This window comes from Haliotis rubra, unplaced genomic scaffold, assembly GCF_003918875.1.
Source record: "Haliotis rubra isolate DU_JTF1 unplaced genomic scaffold, ASM391887v1 Scf1, whole genome shotgun sequence".
NCBI classification, from domain to species: domain Eukaryota; kingdom Metazoa; phylum Mollusca; class Gastropoda; order Lepetellida; family Haliotidae; genus Haliotis; species Haliotis rubra.
This window is the reverse complement of record NW_025764891.1, coordinates 1,780,616-1,794,052: the sequence shown is the minus strand read 5'-3', so window position 1 is coordinate 1,794,052 and position 13,437 is coordinate 1,780,616. Positions and strand designations below refer to the sequence as shown.

At 39.5% G+C, this 13,437-nt stretch overlaps 1 long non-coding RNA gene across 1 annotated transcript in view; it reads left to right on the top strand.

The window, feature by feature from the left end:
- LOC124265067 overlaps window positions 1-13,437 on the top strand; it is a 27,180-nt gene extending 13,743 nt beyond the window's left edge. Inside the window, exon 2 of the long non-coding RNA XR_006895446.1 lies at window positions 12,970-13,437. This is a non-coding gene — a long non-coding RNA (uncharacterized LOC124265067). The remainder of the gene's footprint in view (window positions 1-12,969) is intronic.

Sequence of the window (13,437 nt, the reverse complement as noted above, 5' to 3'; positions counted from 1 at the left end):
TCAACAAAACATTAGAAAAATAGCTCACACCAAAGCCTTCACCGAGTATTCACCGGACAACCCGCTTCCAAGCTGCGCGAACCTATTTCACTGCGCACGTGCTATAAGCGCAGCCCAGCTGTTGAAACCCGTTTTCCCCAGAAAGTCTGGGGAAAATTAGTGAAAACGTTTGAACTCCGATTTCGCGCGTTTTTTTTCATCGCGTTATTTTCAACTTTATAAGTTGAATTTGCATTTTGACGATTTGTTTCGGTAAGTCCATACCGAAGGTATCAGAATCTGAAAAGTTGTGTTTTACTATGTGACCTTTAGCTCACTACTGTAAAATATTGTTCGGCGGTACATAATTGGAATATGATTGCACTGCATGTGACCTTTTTTAATAGTCTCACAGTGCCTGAACCATGTTATTTCTCCTTCCGCTCAGCCTTTGCTGTAATAACGCCATGCAGCTTTAAGTTGTCCACATTTGTTTCACTAACGCAACAGTATGCGACTACAAACAATGCCATATCAAATTATATATTCTGTGAGACATGAAATGAAAAATAGTTTTTTTTCGTGTAGTGATTATGACCCGATAGCACAGGCGGGGGCGTTCTCTGAGTATACCACAGGCATGTTGGACCTCCGTGCCTTTTTTAAATTCGTCTTGATTGTCCTATTTAAATTGACGATCGATGAACTCAGATTGCGAAAGCAAATGTCACACAAGTAAATGTGATGTTGCATTGCTGTACCTTTACCCGTGGGAGAAGTCCTTCTCAAAAGATATATATTCCGTTGTTTGGAGCAGGCCTATATGACTATTACGCCCCAGTGCTGCTAAACAACTGGCAGACCTTAAGTCTGACATAGACGCAGACCTCGCATGTTCAAGTTCACATCTGATAGGGGCCGAAAATATTGATTCCGACATGAATGCAATAATTCATTAAGTTCTTGTTTTCCTAAGTAAGTGGAGTGCCTTCTACAACATTGGAGATAAGTGTATCGCTGTCCTTCTGATATTTCCCCGAACGGAAGCTCTACCCATTTTAGGTACAATGTGTATGTTACAGAATAGTAGGGAATAGTCTTAAGACTTTTCAACTTTGACCAGGATTCTTCGAACTTGTAACAGTCGCTTGAGAAGATCAAAAGAGAAAGGGGAAGTGCACGATGTACTAGCGACGCAAGTGCTTCTCCATCATACATATAATTGTATAGATACCCAATGATTAGTGATAGCGTTGAAGCAACTTATTAAAATTTACGACAGACACTATCAACTGCAGTAGTACTGCCACACCCAGCATAGTATTTATTACTCTCTTACATAAGGGAAAATATCACAGGGTTGTCACGGTAACGATAATTTGACATACTATTTATTGTCTTACTCTTTAATCAGCGATTAGAATTTAAATCAGTTTTGAGGTCAGTATGTTAAGAGAAAAGAAGCTGAAAAACTTTGACCAGGATTCTTTGAACTTGTAACAGTCGCTTGAGAAGATCAAAAGAGAAAGGGGTAGTGCGCGATGTATCTGACGGACGTATATATGGAAAACGTTCGAAGAATGTTACTGTATAAATAAAATAATTGAAATACCGGTTATGATTAAAAAGTACCCTCGATCTGATAGCCAGAGAGATTATTGTGAAAGATCTTAGTATGTATCATCATAAACGGGCCAAGATAAAGGTACATGTCATTCATCCCCATATTATATCCCTTCTATAGACACGGGGCATCGTTGTTACAGGTAGGGCAAACACTTTCTTCTATAAGTGTCTGCCTGTTTCACGCTACATACATGTATTCAGATTATTGAGAAAACTAGCGACGCAAGTTCTTCTCCATCATACATATAATTGTATAGATACCCAGTGATTAGTGATAGCGTTGAAGCAACTTATTAAAATTTACGACATTCACTATCAACTGCAGTAGTACTGCCACACCCAGCATCGTATTTATAACTCTCTTACATAAGGTAAAATATCACAGGGTTGTCATAGCAACGATAATTTGACATACTATTTATTGTCTTACTCTTTAATCAGCGATTAGAATTTAAATCACTTTTGAGGTCAGTATGTTAAGAGAAAAGAAGCTGTAAAACGAAAAGTATTGTGATCGAATCTATTGGCCTTTGTAAAAGCAAGTTTCAAGCCACCTACATAAAAACCTGTTTTCATGATAAATATCTGCTAATCCGTGGTATGATTCCGACCATATCAGGAGCATGTGTTTGTGTATCATAATCAAATAGTGATGTTACAAAGCGTCCATGCCGCGTCAACAACACATGTAAACGCACGAGAATTGCAATATGGGCCCCTGCACCAATGATTCTCCGTCACCTGGAGACACATGTGATTGAGCGTATGTAGGGACGTAGTCTGTCATACAGACCCTGAAGCAAATACATTCAAGCCCACGCAAGTCTAGAAAATGTGGCAAGTGTAGATTCCCACAGCTTCAAGAGAATGTCTCAGGGCTCCTTTTTATTATATTTTTCTTTTTTACTATGAACTTTTTTTCTGTAAAATATGTTCATTTCAGAGACTAGTTGTTAGTATAGTAGGGACGGGTAGAAGACAAAAGACAAAATGAATACTCGTACTGTTATACTTTTGAATTATATGTAAGGATATTGAAATTTAGGCTAAGATTTTGAATCATATTTACAATTAAAATACCCAAACAATGGTCTGTTGTCCAAATTTTTGGTTTTCCACATATTTTCCAAGTCTGTCTCACAGTCACAGAACGATATTATTTCCCCTTCCGACCAGCCCTTACTGTAATGATAACGCCTTACATCTGCCAACGCTGAATTCACAAATGGTGAGGCAATACGCTAATGAGTGGAAGGGTCCTGTACCATGTTTGTGAAATATCTATGATGCCTTACATAAAGTTGTTAGGTTTTTTTTTGTGTTTTTTTTTTTTTTTTGATTCTGTTTTTTTTTAATGATCTAAGCAGGTCTAGCTATGTATGGCGTTAAGTCACTGCTTGAAATTTGGTAAGTATTAGTATTTCACTGACTCAGTCATATTGTCATATTTGGAAAACACACGGCAACCTATACTCAATAGTGACTATGATTAAGGCATCATTGAAAAACACAAGGGTTATTTCCTTTGCGTTAACTGACAGGTTTCGGTGTCAAATATTTGGAACTCCGGCCAAAGGTGATGTCATGCTGTCTGGAAATATGGCCTTTATGTAATGCTTTGGTTCCAATTAATTATAAGTAATTGTTAAATGTACAAATGATGTTTTTAAAGGATAATCTCAGCTGACTCAGATGCTTAGCAGATGTTTTTCACCACTCGTTCCATACCCGTAAAAATAATTTTCTATATATACTCATGCCAATAATGGTTGTCACCCCCTTCAATTTTTTTCATTGGAGAGGGGGTGTGGGGTTGGGGTGTGAGGTGTGTGTGGGATTGGGGTGGGGAGGGGGGTGACAACCATTATTGGCATGAGTATATGTCTGTAAGAAAATACTGTAAAGAAATACTGTTAGTCTGTGAATCTTCCAAATTACTTGTTTTTTTCATTGAACATCTGCACACTGATACTTTAAAACTGGTATATGAATAATAAGTGTTTGCAATCTTTACCAAATTAAGTTTTCCATTTATTTAGCAATTTTCAGTTTCTATTTCCTGGAAATTCTGTACGAAGGTACATTTAACAGTTTCACTCAATAACAGTAACGCATACAGACAAAAAGTTTCGGCACTTTGATAGATTAATAAGTAAAATTTATTCCATGATATCGGGATGCCAAAATGATAAACATAATTATGCAATGTATAACAAATCACAGAGCAAAAAACAAAACTGAAAACGCATGAGTAACAAATGCTGTCAGGTAGTAAACTTTCAGTAATTATCGAAACTGTGTAGTTACCTAAGCTTATGAACTAATTGTAATCACAAGAACTTTCTATAATCTACCCTAGAACTGGAATCAAAATAGGTGTACACTTATGTATATTTCGTCGGGGAACTGACATTTTAGAAAACGTCCGTATGGTATAATATCTAGATTCCGAATAAAAAAGAGGTTATATTAAGTACGTATGTGCATGTTTACACATTTACAACAGTAATTTACACCGGGAATCATTAATACATTGTAATCATCATTTTTGAAAGAATAGATAATAAAATTTGTGCAGCTATGATCAGTCTGATAACTCATACAAGTGTGCACTAAAATTAGGGACCTCCCGGTTCATGTCTGTGTGACCACACCTGTCTGTGTTTTATTGCAATAAGCAGTCTCTCCTTGCATGTTATATATAAGAAGTGTACCTAAGATCAGTTATTTAAACTGTAATGTAATTTCCATTACAAAAAGTATAAACGGCATTACCTACTGACCAGCTGCAGAAAGGCTTATCAGTACCCCACCGCCATCACCCCACCCTAGGCCTGCCCTATCAAACACCCCTCCCTCTCACACACATGCACACACACACACTCCCTAACATACATATCGCTCCAGCCCATAGACCCAATATTTGAACCTTTTTAAACAGACATCATGTGTATGTCAAGAAAGGCAGGCACGTTATAGTGGTGCTCAGTCATGGGTATCACTTCACCATGTGTTTCTAATGATCTCCGTGCATTATGGCGTGCATAACAAACCCGATGTGAAAGTTACATTACAGAACCATTGAAATACATGTTAAAGTAGTGTTAATCTTGTAACACTATATTTATCCATTAGCAACCATTTATGCGTGTACTAAATATATGGCAAACCTAACCCTATTCATACGAGATTTCAAAGGTATTAAAATGCATGGCCTACAATCACAGCATTTACATATGTTACACATGCTAGAAAACACATGAAAACATTGGCCAGATTTACACACCTGTGAAATACATGTAAATACAGAGTTGAGTGTTTTAAACGTGTGTAAATCTGACAGCCAGATGACACGTAGATTTCCGACGTTGTTCATATGGCCGCCGGATGAAACGTATATTTCTTAACGTTAGTATGTTTGGGCAATACAGTCATTTTGTGTGGTGTACCATTTAATCTGAACGTTTTGCTGAGGCTTTGAATGGTGCAACCTGGATTAAACAGAGATTTGAATTGAACTGTAACACACGGCCGCCTTGAAATAACACAGAGGCAGAAAAGAGAGTATGCAGTAATAATTCTCTAATATTTTGCACTGACTCGGTTAAATGTACTCAATTTTTTCAGTTTAGTATTCTTTACACATGGATTACGGAGGAGACAATTTGAGCGACTTTCTGCGAATTGTACTGTATCAGTGAGTTAGTGAGTGTGGTTATACTTCGCTTGTAGCAATATTTCAGCACTTCGGGGGGACACCTGAAATGAGCTTCACACATTGTACCCATATGGGGAATCGAACCCGGGTCTTCGGTGTGACGAGCGAATGCTTTAACCACTAGGCTACCCCTCCGCCCTGTACTGTGTCAACCAACTATGTTCTATCTTCATAAGTGATTTGTTGTTTGCAGTCTTCAATAATTTTCCTGTTATTTCAAAATTAATCTGACCACATCCATATATAAACAGAGCAATATCCATGGAACGTAAATACATTTCTCAGAACAGTTCTTGTGATTTATTTATCATTTTAAAGATAAACAGTTTTAATATAAGACAAAATTGAAATGAATGCACTGGATACATGGGTTAGAGTACGGCACCTGATTGGTTATCACATACATCGTGGGGACACGCCCTGTTGTGGCAGACTCGGTAGTTTATCAGTACCACTGACAAAGTTGCTTTATTTGGATAACGTTTTGCCTGTATTAGTTCGACCGAGGTCATATTGACGTTGAAAATATGCAGTGTGTATCACACGGCAACCTCACATGCCTGGTATTCGAATGTTGTGCCAGGACTTAAGTGAGATATAAACCTATTCAGTAATGTATTGCCCCTCCAACACGAACTTGAAAAGAAATAGTTAAAAGGCTTGGAACGACAAATAAAAATGTCTTAAAACAAACGTGATTTTCTTCTGTTTTGCACTATCCGTCCCTCTCAAACTGTTTATCGCAAATCGGCTTGAAAAGTGAGTTTCACGGGCGCGCCAGGGATCAGTGATTGTTTGTATGAATCCCGGATTCGGCCCGATAATGTCAGCAGCTTGCTCGTGGTGTTTCCTAAAACAGACACCCGTGAAGATCCGGGTTAGAATTGATCTTCAGTAACCCATGCTTGTTGTAAGATGCGACTAACGGGATCGGGTGGTCAAGCTCGCTGACTTGGTTGACACATGTCATCGTATCCCAATTGCGTAGATCGATGCCCATGATGTTGATCACTGGATTGTCAGGTCCAGACTCGATTATTTACAGACCCCCACCTATAGCTGGAATATTGCTGAGTGCGGCGTTAAACTGAACTCACTCACTCATAAAGTAGATAAGCGTGTAACACCTGCATGATTCGGGAATTCCTCTACTTCAAGGTGACATGCTGTGACCAGTCTCAAACACTGCTCAACTCCTTCACCTCTTCCTCTTTATTATACAGGGGCGGTGGGGTAGCCTAGTGGTTAAAGCGTTGGCTCGTCACGCCGAAGACCCGGGTTCGATTCCCCACATGGGCACAATGTGTTAAGCCCATTTCTGGTGTCCCCCGCCGTGATATTGCTGGAATATTGCTAAAAGCGGCGAAAAACTACACTCAGTCAGTCAGTCTTTATTATACACCGTTGAAGATATCACTGTTTAATAATTTTATGATGTTATTACACATTGTGTAATAATGTGTAATAACATCGCGTGATGCCGTGCGTATGACGTCAAAGTGATTTACAGTTATGACATTACAATGCTAATACCTCTGTCACAATAGTATCAGACCTTACTAATTGTGGTTTAGTATCCTCTATATAATATGTGTGTGGTCAACTCTCTTCAACTACATACACTTAGGACTGGTATCATCGGAGCTGAAGGTCACGCATGCGTGTCTCCAAAACATCATTAACCATCATGTCTGACACGCCTGACCGACATTATATTCACCGTTGTGATTATGTACCCATCAAGACGGGTCGCGACCCCTTGTGCCTCCCTGTGCTTGGTGGTCCAATAAGGGGTCAAACCGACACAGGGGTCAGACTGATGCAGGTGTGTACCAGTTTCATGGTTCAACCGATACAAGGTCAATTTCTCGTTGTAAAATGTTCACCACGGGCAGGGGTGTTATTTTCCCACCCCACGTTAACACACAATACCCCGTTTGAAACACCACACGTTCAGCGTCTAGACCCATCGTACACTTAAACCGTAGAAAAACAGTCTGCACATCTAGCTCAAATTCGGTGTGCGGTTTGGCGCTCCTTAGGCATACTTGACCTAGAAAAGACTACGGTTACTTTTGGTGTTTAGAGACCCACGCTTGTCCTCAAAGTGCAGGGGGTTAGACGTTCAGTCTTACCTACTTGGTCGATGCATGCTATTGTACTTGTGGATATGTGCGGTGGTGATGGATATGCTAGCTTTTAGCATTCATTTGGTGTGTATGTTCAGGTAAAAGGTCTGAGTGGGCTTAACAGTTTAGTATAATGTGAGAGTGAGGTGATGATTGCTGGGGTGTGTTTACACGGGCTTAGGGTGGGAAGTGATTGTATGCCATATGGGTGTGTGTATTAGCAGTAGGAGTACAGGGATCAGATGGGCGAAGTGTTTGAGTGGGGTGTGTAAGAGCTGTGTGTGTGTGTGGGGGGGGGGAGGGTAGGGTGGTATATATTGGTTGGAAAGAGTGTGAATGTGTTGTATGTGTCAACAGCTCAAACCGATGTTAAAACAAGAATTACCTCGCTTCTTTAAGTGACAATATTGTTTTAAATTTAATTTAAACCCATGCTTGTCGTAGAGTCGAGCAACGGGATCGGGTGGTCAGTTGAAGTTAGGCAACGTTGGACGTGGAGAGTCTTTGGATGGGTGACCGTGTTTGGCAGCTTGACTCCTGAGAGTTTTAGGATATCAGGAAAGTCCCACAACGAAGCACATGTGATACGTTGTCTCACCTTGGACAAGTGAGTTTGTTCAAAATTATCTCTGTCCACCCATCAGTACCTATTGGGTACCTATACTACCCATTAAAAGTTTAGACTCACTAGTGTAAATGTAGCCACTTACTTCAGTCAACTAGATTTTGCAAAATATTCCATACTGTTTAAAGGTACTGTTTACACATGAACTGATGTATTGTAAAACAAATTCGTAACGTTGAAAGACTATTGTCATGAGTTCAATAACTGATGAAACTCAGTGAAAACTGGCGAATTATTAACAAATCTTTACACCAAAACGCAGCTGTTCACATGCACGATATATTTGCACATGCATTTCAGAAATTTGCTGCATGGCCCTCGTGCAATTCTTCTGCATAAGGTTTGCAGTTGGTTCCCCTAAGTGGAGAAATTCATCTTCGATGTAACCGTATCTATACATGTACTAGAAATCCAATTAAACATATTCCTAAAATTCTCAATAATTTCTGGTCATACTATAAGTCCTTATGATTACATCAACTGAAAAGGGGGATTGGTAGTGTCTCCAAAACAAGCTCTTTCAGTAAACATGAAGGGGGAGTCACTTGAACAAGCGATTGTAGTTACAAATTGCCCTTTTTTGCACTTTAATATCTAAGTTTGATTCCAGCGGACGTCTACCAATCTCAAACATACAAAATGTTTCTTGCACATTTTGAACCTAATAACTGACCTAATTCAACGTGGTTTTCGTAAAATCAGAAGTACCGTTGATCAGTTAGTGCGTTTAGAATCAATTGTAAAACAAAACGCTGTAATTAATTAACAACATGCAGTGTCGATATTTTCCGATCTAGAAAAAGCATACGACACTACATGGAAATACGGTATTTTAAAAGATTTACATGACTTTGGTACCCGTGAATTTCCGGGTTAGAATATTGATCTTCAGTAACCCATGCTTGTTGTAAGAGGCGACTAACGGGATCGGGTGGTCAGGCTCGCTGACTTGGTTGACACATGTCATCGGTTCCCAATTGCGCAGATCGATGCTCATGCTGTTGATCACTGGATTGTCTGGTCCAGACTCGATTATTTACAGACCGCCGCCATATAGCTAGAATATTGCTGAGTGCGGCGTAAAACTAAACTCACTCACTCACATGCCATTGGATTGAGAAGCCGTTTGCCCCAATTTATAAACAAAGTTTTAAATGACATGCAGTTTCAAGTACTAGTTGGTTCTACCCTGTCTGATCATCATAGTCAGGATCAGTGTGTCCCACAAGTCAGTATTTTGTCTGTCACATTGTTTAGTATAAAGATTATTATAGGATATTTATATAGCGCACATATCCATGTATCTAGTACATGCTCAATGCGCTGATTTTTTCCCCTCGATCACTGGATGTCAATGTCAGCGGCACATCGTGTTATCAATCTCAACTCCCCGGGGATCATACAACTCTTGCAATCACTAGGCGCACCGAGTTATTGCGGCTTTCTCATCCTTACGAGGTACCCATTCACAGCTTGGTGAACTGGGACACAGAGTCACAGTACTTTGTCCAAGTTTACTGCACGTTGCTGTACCCGCAACTAGGTTTTTGCACGTATTCATGTGGCCACCATCTGGTCATATACAAACGGATTCGTGGGCTCTTTTAAGTACACAGGGTTGTGTACTGTACACTAAAGTCCGTTTGGCTCAAAATTGGACCGATGAATTGCAATCTAACTCGAAAGCTAATAAACATAACATACTCAATGAAACACTGATCATAATGAAAACGTCAGACCAACTCTGTGAGGTTGTTTGCAGAATTTATGTCCTAAAAATATAAAAGTTGTTTAACAAACTATCATTAAAATATTGACACAGTTCACTATTTGTTACGAGGGAGGAGTGCAGAGAAAGGGACAGCCAGGTGTGCGAGAAGGAGTCGGCACAGCACAGGTTAATGAATCAATAACTTTGTCGGCACTTTTGCACGTGCTTCTCTAACACCTGGCTGTCCCTTTCTCTGCATTCCTCCCTCGTAACAAATAGTGAACTGTGTTAAAATTTTAATGATACATTAGTTTGTTAAACAACCTTTTTAATTTTAGGACATAAATTCTGCAAACAAATCACGGAGTTGGTCTGACGTTTTGATTATGATCATCGTTTCATTGAGTGTTATATGTATATTAGTTTTCGAGTTAGATTGCAATTCATCGGTCCGATTTTGAGCCAAACGGACTATAGGGGTTGTGACAACACTGAAAGAGTCTGCACGCAAAGTTGACTCCAAGGTTTTCACACCCGGTCACAGGTGGGGTCGATCCCGTCACCTCAAGCTCGTTGGATCACTAGACTGGTTCGCCACAATAGTTCCGGTTAGAAATGCAGTCTATTCGTCTCGTCATTTATGACGTCTGAAGACGGCTTTTGGTTGATCGTAATGATGCAACCACTGGCAAGGTTAACATGAAACGTATCGTAAACATACCTACACAATCACTATCTTACATTAAACGACTACCTCTCAACTTTTTATTATTTATCATGTGAGCTAGTTTATGTTAATCGAAAACATCAGACATACAATTTGAGTAATGTTTGTGTCGCTTTTCCTGTGGCTCATTAAGCTGAACCGTAATGGATCGCCACAATAGATCTGCTTAGAAATGCAGTCTATTAAAATCTGTTGAAATGCAGTCTATTACAAAAATGTTCAGCAGTTAACAAATTCGAGGTCACCTAGCCCCACCAGTGGGACACGCAACAAACTTCGTTCTTGGCCCAAAGTAATAACAGGGCCTATCGTGTAGAATCTCTCAGCAGCAGTAGAAGTGTCAGCCACAAAATCAGTATGACACCTTCCACCCTCCAGAAAATCTTGTCACCTTGGAACTAGCCACAGAATGTCCAGGTTACTGACAACAAACAAGGTTTACCCCCACTGCTTGTCTCACACAGTCCACGTCTAAGATATGAGGAGGTGTGTGACAAGTATCCAGATTGAGATTAACAGTTTAAAATGCATGAGAATGGTGCAAACTGTAAATTTCCTGTGCATAAACAAACAAAGGGGCAGGGTTCAAAGCATGAGCTTGAACATGAACCTTGGAAAGTTATAAACTGTTCATATACATAGTGTAACTGAAATGTTACTATATTACCGTCAAAGAGAGCAGATATATATTTCCTTTAGATGAACATATTATAAATATGAGCTGATACAATAATAAGTGTTGTTAAGTCATCAGAGGAAACAGCAAAGAGCGATAATAGCTAGTGACTTCATGCAACAACCATTCTCTCTTAACTCTGATCTATCATGTACTGTACTTAATGCGTTCTTTTTAAATTTGGTCGAATAAATACATAACTATGACTGTTAGTGGCTGCACCCTTGGAGAGTGTTGAAGTAGCAAAATTCGTCAACAGCCGAGGGGATGATATAAATCCAGATAGAGACCATACAGGTAGCAAAAGTAACGTACGTCCCCATGGTCCCTAGCATGGTGATCTACCTTCAGTTGCTGGCGATCTATAGCCGGATTTTATATTGTGTTGTTTTGAAATAATTTAGCATTTTACACTGAACTCAAACTAGTTTTTATTCATGTATGATAATCTTGTCGTTATACTGTCCTTGCTGACAGGTTATTAAAAGTATATAATAGTCTATATATTTATTCTTAGTACACACCCTTTTGTTGTCGCGATATGGCTGAAATATTGCATATAATATCTCTCTGACAATTTGGAACAGCCATAATTTGTAGGTACGCGTTGTAGGGTTTACTGACGCCCAATCACCAGTTACGACAGTACTGTCTTTTCCCAGTGCCGTCTTAGACGTTGGTGTTCATTGGCCAAGGTTTCTGCCGAATGGGTGGTAGGTTCGAATGCCTGCAACACGGAGATGTATCTAACTGCGTCGACTGCCAGCGCTTCTAAGAAAGACCTACCAGTATATTACGTCAAACAGAACATGAAATCTTCATTATGTATCATGCTTCAGTTTTGTGAGGTTATATTGATGGGAGGAACTAGGAAATACGATAAAACGTCAATGTTGGATATTTGAAGACTTGGGACTACACTAAAAAGAAAAACATTCTGTTCAGAAGTCCTGTTGTGGCCTCTGCAGAATTTCTGCCGAAATCTTTCGAGAGTTCACCGACCTTCGCTTATCCCATCACGTTACTCAGATTAGTCACCGCAAAAGTCCTTTTCAGATATGAAGCAATCAAACCCCCGTTCTTAGAGGTTTTCATACCTTATATCTCACATATTCCTTGTGACTTGACATTTTCTCCCTTTTCAGGGAAGTTTTGTCTGCCAAAAGATGATATCCTTTATACGTGGGTTGAGGCCTGACATTACGAACTACTCAGTCACTACCAAACAATAAATATCAATACGTACACCGAAACGTATTCCATTAGGTATACAAACAAAAATAAAAATGAAAAATATATGAATGGTCTCTGAACATCACTGATGACCAAATGATATCCTTTATCTGTAAAGAGCAACCCTGGTAGACGTTTAGACATTATGCCGATAGGTGTGTGCTTCAGAGGTTTGCACATTATATTATATTCCTTCCCACACTGAACTGAGAAGGTCAAGTTATACATTACCTTGTATAAACTGTTTGTCACGATCGCCTGTGTACTATACGAGTGAATGTCACTGAGAATGGGAATGGGACGCGATAGCGGACCCCAGTTATTCATAGTGACCCCGCCTTGAGCAAAATCTGGGTTAATAAAGTGGTACTTGATTTAATGCATTACACAGCTTAAAGCTAGCCTACACTTGAATGATGTAATGATCAAAAGAAAAGCACTTCGAATATTTACCCAACTAAGCTAATAGAGTTTTGTTTGTTTTATTTGTTTTATTTATTTGTTGTTTGACGTCAGACTCAGCATTTTTCCATGTAATTTTTTAGGAATACAAAGAAGAAGTCTCCGCTTCTAATAAAAGTTCAAGAATTCGTCACTCCATGTGCGGTTGTGCTGGTTTACACAGTTACATGTGGCTTAATGTTATCTCGAATGGTATGTCATCTGAGCAGGTTGGGTTCATGGAAATCTACAGGGTCATACACGGGTGACCACCTATCCACGAACGTCCAGGGACAAGTTTGAGTCAGCTTTTTACCTGCTTGGTGAACCGAACAGGTATCACCTCACCACATCTGGCCTGCGCCTGAAATAGTACCATTAATACCAATACGATGGTAAAATAACGTCCTCTAACTTATCACAGACGCTATTTCTACACAAAGGCAAACAATTATTTCGACTTAATAGTGGTCTGTACTGTCCACTGGTTACATGTAGGGAAGTACTTCCTGGATGTGTTCATTTTCTGCAAATATATAACGTTCATAGAGAATTAAAGAGAGACACCCCGA